This window comes from Salarias fasciatus, chromosome 22 (genome assembly GCF_902148845.1).
Source record: "Salarias fasciatus chromosome 22, fSalaFa1.1, whole genome shotgun sequence".
Lineage (NCBI taxonomy): Eukaryota > Metazoa > Chordata > Actinopteri > Blenniiformes > Blenniidae > Salarias > Salarias fasciatus.
Genome location: NC_043765.1, coordinates 27643023 through 27658819, shown reverse-complemented (window position 1 = coordinate 27658819; position 15797 = coordinate 27643023). Strand labels below are relative to the sequence as shown.

The window sequence follows — 15797 nt, the reverse complement described above, 5'->3', positions numbered from 1 at the left end:
CCCTTTAGTCCGTTCATTGCTTTTCACCTGCTGTCCCCCCCTTCGAGGGGGAGTCTTCTCCAGTTTCAGTTGCTGACTCCACTATTACGAAGGCCTACGAACAAGCTCCGTCCGGACCGGGAGGACACCCCTGTCGGTCCTGCCCGTGGACTGGCTTCGGTTCTACTGCTGGGATCCGTGGTTCTTGGGCTGGACCGTCCAACGAACTGTCCTCAACATAGTCCTAGGCTTTACTTCTTATTGTCTCATGCTAGCTGTTGCCAAAGCTGTCCGTCCCTGGGAGAGGGATCCCTCCATACTGTGGTTCTCCCCAAGATTTCTTCTTTTCCCACTGGGTTTTTGGAGTTTTTTCTTGCCGGATGTGAGGGTCGAAGGCGGTGGTTGCTTCGTTCTGTCTCGTTACTGTAAATATTGACATATTACCATTATGCTTATTCACTGTTTTTACTTTTACCGACAAATGTAACATCTTGAAGCCCTCTGAGGCAACTGTTGTTGTGATACTGGGCTATACAAAAATAAATTGATTGATTGATTGATTGACGTGAAGTCTTCTGCCAGAAGCAGTGAGCAGTCCAAACCGGCTGGAGGCAGATTCTGGGAATTCTGTCTGATTGGCTGAATTTCCGTTTCCAGACAGCTGTGTGGATTATCTTTATGAATGAAAGAGCTTTGAGGCTTCCAGAGCGAGCATCAGTGTAAAAAAACATCTCTGACCGCTGCTGGACAAGAACATACAGAGTTTATCTACCAGGATTAAGAAACAGCTCGTCTTTATTCAGGTTGTTTTGTGGCAAAAAGAGGCTGAAGCATCATAAAAATAAAGCAAGGATCAGGCAAATCAATGCAGAGAAGTTTTGTGTGGATATATGGGCCCATGTTGAAAATGATGTAGTTTTCCGGCATGACCACTAGAGGGCACCGTTTTGCTATATTGACACGACCTGTGGATGCAGACTGAGAGCAGCACCCTGTTGAAGCTCTTTAAAAGTGTCTCTCATTGTTTCAGCCGGTTGTACAGAGGAAGGTTTCCCCTCATGCTCACACAGATGGCATGCTGTGTGCAGACACTGAAATTCGATCCAGCTAGCGGTCTCTGTTGTAACTAACATGCAGACATGTATTGAAAAAAAACTTTCTGATGCATATTTAATCTATTCTACTGTAGATTTTTCATTATGGACACATTTATCCTGCTCCGCTAGTCAAATACAGCAGGAATGGAGGCTTTTCTGTGACACTGTAGCAGGTTTCTGTGGTCATACAGTGACCTCTAGTGGGCAGACTTCATGCTCACGTTCGGTAGTATATTAAAATTGGATTTGACTCCACGTTTTTAACATCCTTGAAAACCAACTACGACCGTCAGCTTCATAGCCTGGAAGTCAGTGATGGTGAGGAAACAGCAGAATCCAAACGCTGTGGAGCGTGGCGTCCTGGAGGGGTCCCGGGCCCGGAGGGGCTGTGGCAGGGAATCACACCGCAAGCTGCTGGACGGGGCCACTAGCCTCGTAAAGCAGCCCCGCCCACTCCACATGTGGACTGTGGAGCTAGGGGGGTCTGGGGGTGCAGGGGGGGGTCGGTTACTCCTTTGACTGACAGCGCACTTCAGCCAACCAGCGCTTCAAAACAAATACGTCCTCAAACTGCGTTAGCTTCTCTACACGGAAAGACACGCGAGTATTGTGTAAAACCTCTGTTATTGTTGTCTTTTTCTTTTTCCCCTCATTTTTGTTTCTTTTCTTTTCTATTCTATTGAGGGTTTTGTATATTTGATTTGTTTTTTTCCTGTTTTTGAAACTGGAGCTGTGGGTCTCCAGTCCAGCCAGACCCCTGGGTGGTGGTGATCCTTCGGCTGCAGTGACGTGCACTCTGGGTGTCCTTGGTTTGTGGTGCCATGTACAGAAGTGTGTAGACCCCCCCTGAGTGTGTATTTGTGCTTGCTGGCTGCCTGGTAGGCCCCCACCCTGGTTTCTTTGTATAGGCTGAGTTCACCTGTGATTGTAGTGAATTTGGATTTTACTTTGTTTTCCCTTATCCATGGTAAACCCTTTTTTTTTTTTTTGTTGTAATAAAATTATTTATATACATTTTTTGGATATTGCATCTCTGGCACTCTTTGTACATGTGAGAACGGATCTGTGTGACCCCAGGTTTTCTTTGATAACGTTCCCCTTAACTACGTATGTCCTGGGGCGAAGTTCCCCAGGTGGCGTTGTCTGCAGCACTGATCTGAAGCTGCACCACCCTGCACCGGTCGTTACGGGACACTGAGAGTTCAGCGCTTGAGATCAGTGGAGCCACGGAGTGATGTTTGGGTCTGGGAACAGCTGGCCATTGATAATTTATCCACTGCAATGACGGCGCAGGGGCCCTCAGAGATGGACTTTTTTCTGATCGGGAACAGAACTTTGTCTCCACCGATCCAGGATCTATTTAGGAAATTGATCGTCACGCTGAAGCTGGTTCCCTTCAGCTGCCGGCCCTGGCTTTAACCTGCTCCTTCTGTTTGAAGCTGACAAACTTGGCCACGATGGGTCTGGGTCTGGTCTTGCCAGGTCTTCCCCCTCCCAGGATCCTGTGGAAGGAGATGTTTTTCACCGCTTCCTCCGGCAGCTTCAGCTGCGTTCTGATGAAACTTTTCACCGTCGCCTCGGGGTCCTCCTCCGCCATATGTTCTGGGATTCCAGAGAACACTAAGGCCCTGTCCACACGGAGCCAAAACGAATTGCATAAAGACGGAGTCAGCAAAGAAAAATAAAAGCGTCCACATTAGTGAAATGAAGACGCATGTAAACGCTGTAATACATAACCACGCCCACTGGTGGCGCTGCAGTGCAGTAATAGTTGGGTAGTGCGCATGCATATAAAAACGCGTTGTATTCACGTTGTATTGCAAACAAATGCAAAGACGGCGACCTCCGGAGCGAAAGTTAAGGAAAGTTTGGTGTGGACGGACGACGAGGAACAATTACTATTTTGCACAGATATTTAAAAGACATTTTGAAGCGCCGTTGTTGTTGTGGTTCTGTCGGACTTCCGTGCATGCGTCCTGTTGTAGAAGCGGGGCGATGACGCAATCCTCTCAATAAATATGTGCAGCAAAGGAGTAACACCGGAGACGTCTCAGGCGCGTCTTCAGATTTTTCCACTCTGGGACCCGGCTTCAAACTTTGTCGTTTTCAGAGCCCTGAGACGCCGGCTCCCTGTGGACGACGGGTGACTTAGTACAAATATTTGTGCGGATTTGTCTGAGCTTGGCTCCGTGTGGACAGGGCCTAAGTTGTCGCTCATGCTCCTGGCCTGGAGATCGATCGCCGTTTCTTTAACCTTGTTTTCGTCTGACAGTCAGGTCGTCCCCTCCGTGAGGGTCTTCACCGACTCTCTGAAGCTGGCGTTCTCCGACGCGAGCGACTCGACCTGCTGCAGACTGAATTCCAGCGACTCACCTGGCCTGGAATTCCCTGTAGAGGATTTCCAACAGGCTCAAACGGGCATCAAGGCTGGAAAGTTTCTTATCTATGGAGATAAGAACGTCCGTCCAGACCTCAGGGCCCAGTATTTCAAAAAATTAAATCCAGATTAAATTGATCCAGATTTCCAGATCCCACTTTCCTGATCCATGGATCAGGATCTCCTATCTCGGTATTTCAAAACTTTGCTAGATTGGATCAGAATAATCCTGATCCTCTCGGATTGAGATTTTCAAATCCATCCCGCCCCTCGGATCAGCCGCCCTCAGGGTCACAGACGGGAGACAGAGTGTGTGCTGTGTAGATCTCAAGGCTACAGAGATCTTTCATGAATTAATGTACCAAAAGCAAAAGTATTAAACAGTCATTCAGAATATTTTCTCTTGCTTGGAGTCAATGTTCACTTCAGTTCTGTGTTTACACCTTGTCACTGACCTCCATATTTTAAGATGCATTTTATAAAAGGACGTCACAGACTAGTGTGAGAAAATAAAAACATTAGACAAATGTGAGATATCCAGCAGCTTTCCTGAACAGAAACAAAGGGAAAACAAAAATATTCCTGGAACTTCTAGGAAAAATACAAATCCACCACAGCACCTCTGACCGCTCCTCCCGCTGCTTCATCGGGCAGATGTGGTGAAGGTGGAGGAAGATCTCGAGATGGAAACTGAGCGAGCACACCAGCAAACTCTACTTGCTAAGGAACAAATAAAACGGACCAAGCTTCAGCAAGAACACATCAAGTTAAAAATACAATTGCTGGAAAAGCAAATGGAAAAGTTTAGTTGTTACAATTTTGGGTGGAGGAAATGTTTGCTCTTTGAATCACTTTTCTGACCATTGTGAAATTTTGATTTTTTTTCTGTTCAACAAAAAAAAACTGTAGCTACATGAAGAGGTTTAATTTATTAAAAATATCTTTTTATAGTAATGATTGCGAGAAATGCAAATAAAAGCTCTCTATGGATGAGTCTATGTGGAACTGATCCATGGATCACACTCTGATCCGACCCTGAGGTGGAATTAATTTAATGCTGTTTTTTAGGATAAAACTGATCCAGATTTGGGACTGAAGTTTTGAAATACCCAACAGGCTCAAATCTGGATTAAAGGCAGGATTGGATTTCCAAATCTGGATTTAAATGATCAAGATTAAATGCTGTTTGAAATACCCAATATCAGATCTGGGTTTAATCCAATGTGTTTGAAATACTGGGCCCAGGTGATCTCATCAGTTCAACACAGAGTGTGTGTTCACACCCTGAACTCTCTCTCTACATTTCCTCCACCCCTCCCTTCAGAGCAGCAGTGGGTGGAGCCACATGGTGACTCAGCAGGTGGAGAGCAGATGAATGAGTGTGACTTCTCCAGAAGTGAAGCAGACGGGAAAGAGAGGCTGGACGTCTGCTCAGGATTTCTCCTGCTGTGAGTAGAAACTGATGCTAACACTCCAATCAAACAGCTGAGGGAGCTTGATGAGGACAGGACACACTGAGGGACATTACAAGAAACACAGCAGCTACTTTACTGACTTACTGCTTCCTCTGTGTCCACAGTAGCTAGCATTAGCTAACAGCTGAGTTTTCACTGTGGATTCAAACAGGAAGTCCACTGATGGGATTATTAGTGTGAGATTGACCAAAGGAAGAGTGAGTGAGTTGAAGAGCAGAAGCTGAAGCTTGACATAGATCAGAAGCCACAATATGAACCACAAAAACAAACCAAAAAACAAATCTATAGGATGGAGAAATCTCTGTATTGTAATTTACACAATACATTCTCTACGGACAGATATACTCTTTATCTTCAAAGTTTCCACTCGGTTTATGGATGTGATCTGCACTGTTTTCGTTCCTACGTGCCTTCTAACAGCGTTCTCTGCAGAGCTGCCACTCTGCTGTGTCCTTACCAACCAGTCACGGTTGCTAAGAACTCTGACCTCTGACCCGGAAAGGAAGTAGATGTGTGTCACGGACTGCATTTTTTTTTCTTAAGGAATGGAGTTTTGCCCTTTAACTAATAATAATTCCCACAAAAAATCCTCTTTGCCTTAAGTAACAACCTCATCTTTTTTATTTTTCCTAATATTTATTTATTGTTTTCGATTCAGAAGTGTATTCATACTGCTGGAAGAATTTTATTCCTCTTGTGTTGTAAACCAATCAATAACCAATCAATCTGTCAGTCTGTCTGCATTTATGTACTAAATCACAAAATTAAGATCATGCTTTTTCAAATGTTTTGTTTTTCTGAATATTATGGAGAAATAAAGGTGCATTAAGGAGTTTTACAACCTTAAAAATACTTATTTTCCACCATAAACATGTTACACATGTTTAATGCTGTGTACAATGTGCCCTGACAGATTCATTACCAGAACCTCTAACAGCGCTAAATTGTCACTTGAAAGTCACAGTGCCGGTCCGGCTCCAGAGTTTTTTTGGGGAGAATTTGAAAAGAATGACGTAATGCGCGCTCCGGCTGGTTAGGTTTCATTTTGTCCGCCATTACTCCGCCAGATGCTTAGTGAGCAACAGCTGAGCAGGATCTTCCAGGAAGTCAGAACAGACTGGCTTCTAGCACTGCCACAGCTCCACACAGACTCCACCAGGTAGAAGACACTTAAATCTTACTGGAGCGCTACTAAAAGAGCGAGGAAGGAGTTCCCCTCTTCCGTGCACGCAAGCCACAGGCACGAGTGTTTCACTAAGCTGCATTATGCCCAGGGCCTGCAGGGGGCGCTGTTTCGCATAAAACGTGCAAACTCCTTAAGGCACCTTTAATGTAACAAGTGTATGTACTTGTGTAGAAGAATAATGAAGAAGAGTAGTGCTTGAGAGGAGCTCGAAAAGGTTAATTTACCATCTGAGGCCTCGCTGAGACATGAAGCCTGCTGTGACCTTTGACCTCTGTTGCTCTTTTGCTCTCATTTGACCTCTACAGCAGATACAGACCTGACACTTGAACTGTGAGGCCTCTGGAAACTTTCAAATCCGAATCTGGTGGAATTATTGGAATTATCTGGTGTGGGGCGACAGTAGCTCAGATGGTAGAGCGGGTTGTCTTATAACTGGAAGGTTGGCGGTTCGATCCCTGCTTCCGCAGGGGTAAAACTGTCGTCGTGTCCTTGGGCAAGACACTTCACCCACCTTGCCTAAGTATGAAAGTAGTGTGAGAGTGAATGGTTGGTGGTGGGAGGGGCCGATGGTGTCAGTCTGCCCCAGGGCAGCTGTGGCTACAGCAGCAGTTTACCACCACCCAGTATGGAGAGAATGAATAATGCAATGTAAAGCGTCTTTGAGTGTCCAGAAGCCGCTATATAAAACCAATGCATTATTATTATTATTATTACTCCATAAGCTCCTCCCAAACAGGAAGTAGCTTCAGGAAGGAGAAGGGGCCGTCAAATTCTACGTACGAGGGAGGACCGGAAAAAAAACGGACATTGGTTATAACTTTTAATGTGTTTAATTGTAACAATTTTTCAAAGCTGTCGCCTTTAAAGTAATCCCCGCTGGTTTGAATACACCGTTGCTTCTGTGTTTTCCAGCTTTAAAAGGCGTTTGAAAACTCGTGCGTAATGATATCGTTCAGTGCGTCCTTCGATTTTTGTTTAACCTCCTCGACGACCTCCGATCTCCGCCCCTTCAGCTCTTTCTTCATTCTTTGGAAGAGAAAAAAGTCACAGGGGGCTAAGTCCGGCGAATAGGGCGGATGAGGCAGCAGGATCATCCCGTTTTTCTCCAGGAACTGCATTCCGCGCAGGGCCCGGTGCGCCGGCGCGTTGTCGTGGTGCAGCCACCACTCGCCATCCCGCCAGAGCTCAGGATGCTTCTGCCTCACTGCTTCTCGGAGCCCCTCAGGACCTGGATGTAGTGGTCCTGGTGAACAGACTGCCAGGCGGCACAGACTCGCTGTGTTCAGCTTCCAGAAAAAAGATCCTCGCGGATCTTTTCCTGTGTGCGTGAGGATGCAGCTCGTCCGGAGCGGGGCTGGTCTTCAATGGACATTTCGCCCCTTTTAAAGCCCCATACCACTCGAAAACCTGCGTTCTCCCCAGGGCACCTTCTTTATACGCCTCCTGGACCGTGGTGAGTGCTGACGCTGTTTTTCCCAGCAAAAAAAATAAAAAATCTGATGCTTGCCGCTGATCGCGTTTAGTGATGTGTTCCGCCATTTTGTGCTTTTCCGAAGAAGCGGTCTGTGTTGACGTTAGCGCTGTTTGTGCTTTCCCTGTGTAACTTTGTGAGACGATACTTTGCAGAGATCTGCACAAGATCATGCTCTAACGAGATTTAACAAACGGAAATCTGAAATCATTCTTGTTCTAATTTTATAAACACAGTCCGGGAACTTTGCGGTACCCCCTCGTATAACTTTCTGGTAGAGGTGTGAACAGAATGTGAACACTTCTGAATCAAAAATAAATAATAAATAAATATTATGAGGAAAAATTACAAATGAAATTGTTATTTAATGCACAGAAGAGTATTTGTGGTCAATTATTATTAGGTAAAGAGCAAAACTCCGTCCTTAAAGGGATACTTCAACATTTTGGCAAATTGGCCCATTTAGTGCAATTCCTTAGTCATTTCGAACGGCATACTTACTTACGGGACGCTCTCTGCACGTGGGGGTGGGGGAGGGGGGTTATGCGGAGAACGGTTACGACGGTGACCTTTCACACCAGCTCCACCAGTAGGGGGAGCGCGAGAGCAAAAGTTGCATAGTTCTCCTTTAAAGAAAAACACAAGAAGTCACTAGCCTGGTCAACCAGCCCCGCCCACTCCACATCCACATTTGGACTGTGGAACTGGGGTGGGTCTGGGTACAACCCAATACAAGCTTCCTGCAGGGGGCGTCGGTTACTCCTCCGACTGACAGCGCACTTCAGCCAATCAGCGCTTCAAAACAAATACGTCATCAAAATGCATTAGCTTCTCTAAGGGTTAGCATTAGCTCTTTAGCTGTAGCTTCTTGACATGCAGCGACACGTGAAAACGTCTTTTCCTGTGAGAAACTCGCCAGGCGCAGACTCTTGCTCCTGCTTGATTGTTGTAATACTTGGTGTTTTGGCTATAACTTTACTTATTGCGGATTTCAGAAGATGGTTAAAGTTTATCTATGTAATCTCCGCTACGCGCAGTGATGGCGTCACTTCCAGTTTAGCCGCCGGAATTCACAGAAAAATTTTTAAAACAAAAAGCGGCAACACTGATTGGCTCGTCCGTCACACTGCTCTGTCACATCCTCTTTCTGTTTGCTTGTCCCCAGACCCTCCCCAGCTCCAAAATCCAAATGTCAATTTGGAGTGGGCGGGGCTGGTTTATGAGGCGAAGAACTCACGACCTTGGGAGTCTTTCCAGACACCAAAGACAAAGCAGCTGCTGAAAGGCCTCTTTCAGGTGACCTCCAGCTTCAAAGTCTCTGACACCTGTCGGTTACTGCACGGTGTCGCTGCAGTCCATGCCCCCCCCTCTCTGCCAGAGTGGCTACTTTTATCCCTCGATTGACCCTGGAGGTTGGAGGGGGAGGGGGGGACAGTCAATAATCCTGTACAGGTGAACATAGTCATCCCTCCCCACATCCCTCTCTGCAACCAGTCCCTCTGCCCTGGACCTGAGCTAAAGCACACCCCAACACCTCCCTTCACATTCCAGCTGAACGACGGCTGGACGGTGAAGTGAAGCTGCTGGATTTCCTGAATGAAGTCAAGCTGTGACGTCCTCTCCCTTCTCTCCACACTGAGTCACTGCCTCTTCCTCTTTCACAGATCTCAGCTGAGGGATCACTGACGTCTCTGAGCTGCAGGGGGCAGCAGCTCACCGAGTGGCCTCTTACTGTGACCAACACCTCCAAGGTCACCAGGAAGAAGAAGATTTTCTGTGGAGGGGAGTCGACTAAACATCAGCAGAGAATCCAGGAGAAAGACGAGAAGCTGCTTCAGCAGCAGATGGAGGCCATCACTGTCTCTGCTGAGGATGTGGCAGCAGCTGTGTCAGAGAGCAGAGACAAACTCCAGGACATCCTGAGAGAGACTGAAGAGGAGCTGCTACTGCTACAACCACAGCCAGAGAGCAGAGCAGACTTCTTACAGTATTCACAGCAGATCACTCTGGATCCAAACTCTGTGAACAAATGGCTGAAATTATCTGATGGAGAGACAAAAGTAACTTTTACAGAGAAAGATCAGCCTTATTCTGATCATCCAGACAGATTCAGTGAATATTTTCAGGCTCTGAGCAGAGAGAGTCTGACTGGACGTAGTTATTGGGAGGTGGAGAGGAGAGGAAGAATTTATGTCGGAGTCACATACAAGAACATCAGCAGAGCACGGAGGGGAAAGGAATGTGGATTTGGATATACTGAAAAATCCTGGGTTGTCAGTTGTGACTTCAACAGTTTTAATTTTTGGCACAACAACATCATAACTCCCATCTCAGATCCTGAGTCCTCCAGAGTGGGAGTGTACCTGGATCACAGAGCAGGTATTCTGTCTTTCTACAGCGTCTCTGAAACCATGACTCTCCTCCACAGAGTCCAGACCTCCTTCACTCAGCCGCTACACGCCGGGGTTGGACTTTTTAGTGGTACTGAAGCCTCGGCAGAGTTCCTGAAACCTGAGTAGAGGACTCCATCAGATCTCCTTGTGTGGTTTTCTGAAGGAGCCTCCACATTTTCTGAGCTGAGACGTTGATGAGATTTCTGACAGGAAGAAGATTGAAACCAACAGATGGTCGGCCGTCTTCTCAGAGACTTTCTACGTGGACAAAAGGATGTGAGACGAGTGTGGAGAGACAGAAAGGAGCTGAGCTAGTGGAGAAAAACATGGCCGCTGCAGCCATCAGTCCCCTCACTGATTCCTCAACTGATGCTTTTAATAAAATAACAGGGTTCCTGTTATTTGAAATTTAGAATTTCAATTCAATTTGGCTTTGTTTATATAATGACAATAGACCTCTGTCATGTCATATTTGAAAGCCGGAAGTACCCATCTAGAACTGGATAAGCAGTGTTCTGTCACTTCCAATTAATGAATTGCACAATGGTTGATAGTTATTACTGGACAACATTCCTCCATAACCTCCCCAAAGTTCAACAAGACGATGTGGTGGTTGGACTGGTGAATGAACTCTCCACAGTGAAAACATCCAGACTGGATCAGGGATACAAGTTCTTTTACGACCAGTTTATCTTCAGTTGTAGAGGTAAGTTCTCTGACTCTGGTGCACCATCAGTAGTTCGTCATGTTTAATGAACATTTCAGCTACTAACCGACAACAATAGAATGCCTCTCAGTGTCGGGACAAGAGGAAAATGGAGAGGACACCTGTTACCTTTAATTTAATTTATAATGCACTTTACATACGGATATCTCAAAGTGCAACAGAGACAAAAATGTTAAGAACTATCAATGGATTAAAAACAACACAACAAAAGATTAAAATGGAAACAGGAAAGTCTTTAGCCCTTTCTTAAAAGAGTCCAAGGTTTGTGGGGCTCTGAGATGTGGCGGAAGATTGTTCCATAGTTTCGGAGCAGCTGCCTGGAAGGCTCGGTCTCCCATTGTCCGGAGTTTAGTTCGTGGGACTGAGAGGGTGTTTATTTCTGTGGACCGGAGGTGTCTGGAAGTGGAGTCTGGAGTCCAGAGTGCTGTGAGATAGTCCGGGGTGTGACCATGGATACATTGATATGTTAGCAGACAGACTTCGTAGTGGATGCGCTGGAGGACCGGAAGCCAGTGGAGGTCGCGGAGAACAGGTGTGATGTGTTCATGTTTCGGGGTCCTCGTCAGGATCCTGGCAGCAGTGTTCTGGATGCGCTGGAGCTTTTGAAGGCTCTTTGTCGGGATCCCAACGAGGAGAGCGTTACAGTAATCCAGCCTAGAGGAGACAAAGGCATGGACCAGATTTTCAGCAGCTGAAGAGGAAAGACTGGGGCGGAGTTTTGAAATATTTTTTAAAGGAAAAAGTGATATTTTAGAGATTTTGGATGTGCTGTTCAAATGACAAATGTGGGTCAAAAATGACTCCCAGATTCCTGACAGAGGAAGAAAGAGGAGTGGTGTAACCAGAGGGTGAAATGTTGTCAGTTTGAGAGGATTTGAGCTGGTGGGGGGGTTCCAATGAGAATGGCCTCAGTCTTACCCACGCCTCTGTCTCCTCCAGGCAGGCTGCCAGAGCTGATGGAGGAACTGGTGTGGGGGAGGGGCCGGTGCACAGGTAGAGCTGAGTATCATCGGCATAGCAATGGAAGGAAACCCCATGCTTGCCGATGATGTGGCCTAGGGGGAGCATATAGATGTTAAAAAGTGAAGGACCAAGGACAGAGCCCTGAGGAACCCCACAGGTGACAGAATGGGGCTTTGATCTGGCATCCCCCAGGGCCACACACTCGGCTACAGTGCCGGACAAACCAATGTTATATTGCAGACGATGGAGAAGAATTTTGTGGTCAACGGTATCAAAGGCAGCTGTTCAGTCAAGTAGAATGAGGAGTGAGGGAGAGCCCTGGTCAGATGCCATCAGGAGGTCACTGGTGACTCTGACCAGGGCTGTCTCTGTACTGTGAGCTGAGCGGAAGCCAGATTGGAATTTTTCGAACAGGGAATTTGACTGTAAGTGGTCATGTAACCAGAGGTGGGAGATTGGAGCCTGATGAAGTCATCTCCATGCCATGTTTTTGCTCTGACCATGTATCACACCAGGTGAATCTAATCAGCCCTGCTCCTCAGCTTGTCTGTGGTACATGGTGATTGCAAAAACATGGCATGGAGATGACTTGATCAGGCTCCAATCTCCCACCTCTGCATGTAACTGACAGGCTACAACCCTCTCCAAAACCTTCGATAAAAATGGAAATATTGGCCTACCTGTCTGGACATGTCTGCTCCACAGCGACCTTTAACCCGGTCATAAACTGAATGGCTGTCTCACACGCTAGGCACTCATCTGCTCCACCACACCAAGGAGTGCTTGGTAGAAGGAAGCATTCTGGCTCATCTCCTTCCTCAGCAGGGCAGCAGTGATGCTGGAGACCAGCAGGAAGGATCCAGCAACAAGCAAAATACCAACGGAGAAGGGAGTTAGCATCACTGGCTAATCAGCTAGCTCTGCCGGCACACACAGGACACCACGGCGCTACTCAAGAATGATCTTTGTTTGCTCTTTGTGATCTTACAACCAGCTGCTCCAGAAACATTAAAAAATCTTTGAAGTCTCAAACACTCACCAGCCCAACACAACCGTGTTCCAGTCCACGGCACGCTGCCTCCCGCTGCTCGCCTGTCTGCAGCCGTAGACGATTAAACCAGCTCCACTGGAGGCTAAACCAGCTCCACCAGGCTTCCCAGTACACTGTCCCGGTACAGTATGGTGTGTAGCTCCTGCTGAATCCTCTCCCCCTCACTCCTCCACCGGGTTGGTTTTTGAGCGTACTACCACATTGCTGTTGCAGCGTTTTAAAAACGGCGGGCGTGAGTCTGACCGCAGTCGCTCTCATGGCTCTGATACTGACGTCACTGTTTGACCAATCCGTGGACAGCATCTGCCCTCGTCACATTCTCAGCCCCGCTTGGAACATCAGCCGAGCAGGGGGCCAGTTGGGACCATGAAAGTACCTGGTATGAGGGACTAAAATATAGAATAGAATAGAACTTTATTTGTCATTGCAACAAGTACAACGAAATTGCAAAGCCCTTCAGTCAGTGCAAAACAGGCGTAGGTGGATAAAGTTGTCAGATTTGGGTGCGTTAGTTGGTTGGGTTGTTTGTTGATTTCATTTTGCTTTTTGTTGGTTCTTTGGTTTTTGTGTGAAACACCAGCCAAGGATCAGCAACAGACTGAGGGGGGCTGCTTTGGTTGGGCATGTTTTAACCAAGTTGTGTTTTTCTCCCACCGTATTCATTGATTAGGTGGTGAATTTTGTCCTTTTCTGTGTCCACTGAGTTATAAAGTATGTATTTTTATCTCTCTACATAACCGCCTCAGTTTCCATCTCTGAGCTGTTCTTAATTTTCCCTCGGTTACACTGCCATGACCCATGAGCAACCAAACACCTAAACCCAACTTGAAGTAATTAAAATGATAATTAAACAATGTGTGACCTGACTCAGAATAATCGTTCTCTCGCTCTCTCTGCACACGTGCGCATGCATATACACGTGCTCACACAGAACACAGAAATTAACCAATCAAATCAGTGATTGCAGTGAATTATAGCCAATCAGAGGCAGAGAAGAGAGGGTCATGGCATTATCATGTGATCGCTCAGGCTCATGCTGAGTAGCTCATGGGGGAGATTTGGGAGTGGGTGTAAACAGTTTCTAAAAACCCGTTCCATATTGTGAAAAACAAGCACAAATGTTATCAGCGTAACTTTTTCCAGCCAAATGTGTTTGAAAAAAGCCCAGTTGGGTGGAAACCCACCCAATCTGGCAACACAGAGCCGCCCCGGCCCTTAGGGCTACATATTTTTACCTCTGCCAGGAGGTTATGTAATCATGTCGGTTTGTTGGTTTGTTGGTTGGTTGGTTTGTTGGTTTGTTAGCAAGATCCCAGAAAAAGTCATGGACGGATTGCAATGAAACTTTGTGGAAAGGTGGGTCTTGGGCTAACTTAGAATCCATTAAATTTTGGTGAAGATCCGGATCACTGTCTGGATCCAGGAATTTTTTAAAGGATTCTTTATCATTGACAGACAGGGAGTCTTTCACATGGTTGGGCAGGCCCGCTGACAGGGTGGACAAACGCCTGGTTCACAGGACGCGCCGCCTCCGACGTGGAAGTGGGAAGCGCCGCGCACCGACTGTCAGATCGGCGCCCCGTTAACCTATCTGACGGTTTATACAGGAGGCGTGGGACAGCGCCGTGTCCGTAGCGGCTCGCGTCGTGGACCGCGGCCGCTCTGCTCCTCTCTATTTTCTCCGCGAGCTGCGCGCCATGCACCGCCAGTTGTAAAACTGGACAGAGCAGCTCGTACCAGACAGGAAGTCGGGAACGGAAAATACAAGAGAATCCGGTCAATTTTCAAATTGACCGGATTCAATTTGAAAATTGGAGAAAATAGAGAGGAGTGGAGCGGAGCGCCGCGGTCCACGGCGCGAGCCGCTACGCGGGCGGCGAGTCCCCCCGCGCCTCCTGTATGAACCGTCAGGTTAACAGGGGCGCCAATCTGACAGTCGGTGCGCGGCACTTCTCACTTCCACGTCGGAAGCGGTGCGTCCTGTGAACCAGGCGTTTGTCCCCCCTGTCGGCGGGCCTGCCCAACCATGTGAAAGACTCCCTGTCTGTCAATGATAAAGAATCCTTTAAAAAATTCCTGGATTCAGACAGTGATCCGGATCTTCACCAAAATTTAATCAATTCTAAGTGAGCCCAAGACCCACCTTTCCACAAAGTTTCATTGCAATCCGTCAATTACTTTTTCTGGGATCTTGCTAACAAACCAACCAACAAACCAACCAACCAACCAACAAACCGACATGATTACATAACCTCCTGGCGGAGGTAATTATCTTGCTTTTAGGTTTTCCTTTTCAGATAAACACACACACACACACACACACACACACACACACACACACACACACACACACACACACACACACACACACAGGGAGAGAGGGCGACAGACAGAGGCACCGCACACCGCAGCGCTCCGCTCACACCCCGATCACAATGTTGTGTGATTATATCTGGTGTTCTTATGGTTGTTGGTGACTGATTTGAGCTGTGGCGGAGGTCTGCCTCTCTGAGTGCCAATTTCTAGTTGTACTACTATTGCAATTTTGGTGTCGTTACACTTTCCTGCAATGACTAAGTACAAGATTGTTCATTTTAATGTGTGTAATGATTAGACACTTTTTTTTTTTTTTTTATTGTGGCAACGGGGAGAGAGATTGTGTATTGGTGTATCGGGCTGATTATTGTGAAGTTGAACTATACACCAAGGGGCCTGACAACGCCACCCTGGGAGTCACACCCAGGGAAATGTATATATCATGAAGGTGCCCCTTACGGCGCCCAGGTCCAAGACTAAAGGCAGCAGGAGACGTGGTTCCGTTAAAAAAAATAACCTTTTTTATTAAATGCTTTAAATCTCACTCACACCCTAAAATGGAGGGAAAGAGGGGGAAGCCCAATCAGAGGCTGAGGCTTACCCCTAAATTCCACATCCTCTGGTCCGCTCCATCTGCGCTCAGCTCCGGTCCGGTCCGACCGCCGCAGCAAATACATTACTATTTTAATGACTGTAGCTGATTCCACAGCCTCCACCCCGCTCCGTCAGTCCAACCTAGAGCCCAGGTCTGTTTCTCTCTCC

The 15797-nt window shown here is 47.0% G+C and overlaps 1 protein-coding gene across 2 annotated transcripts in view; it reads left to right on the top strand.

Moving 5' to 3' along the window:
- Positions 1-4870: 4870 nt before the first annotated feature.
- Positions 4871-15797, top strand: part of LOC115408986 (tripartite motif-containing protein 16-like) — a 50603-nt gene continuing 39676 nt past the window's right edge. Inside the window, exon 1 of one of the 2 annotated variants that reach the window (XM_030119941.1) lies at positions 4871-4901. The gene's annotated coding sequence lies outside the window, so the exon portion shown is untranslated. Of the gene's footprint in view, positions 4902-9738; positions 10685-15797 lie in introns of those variants that run through there. The other variant, XM_030119936.1, reaches the window with a different exon arrangement.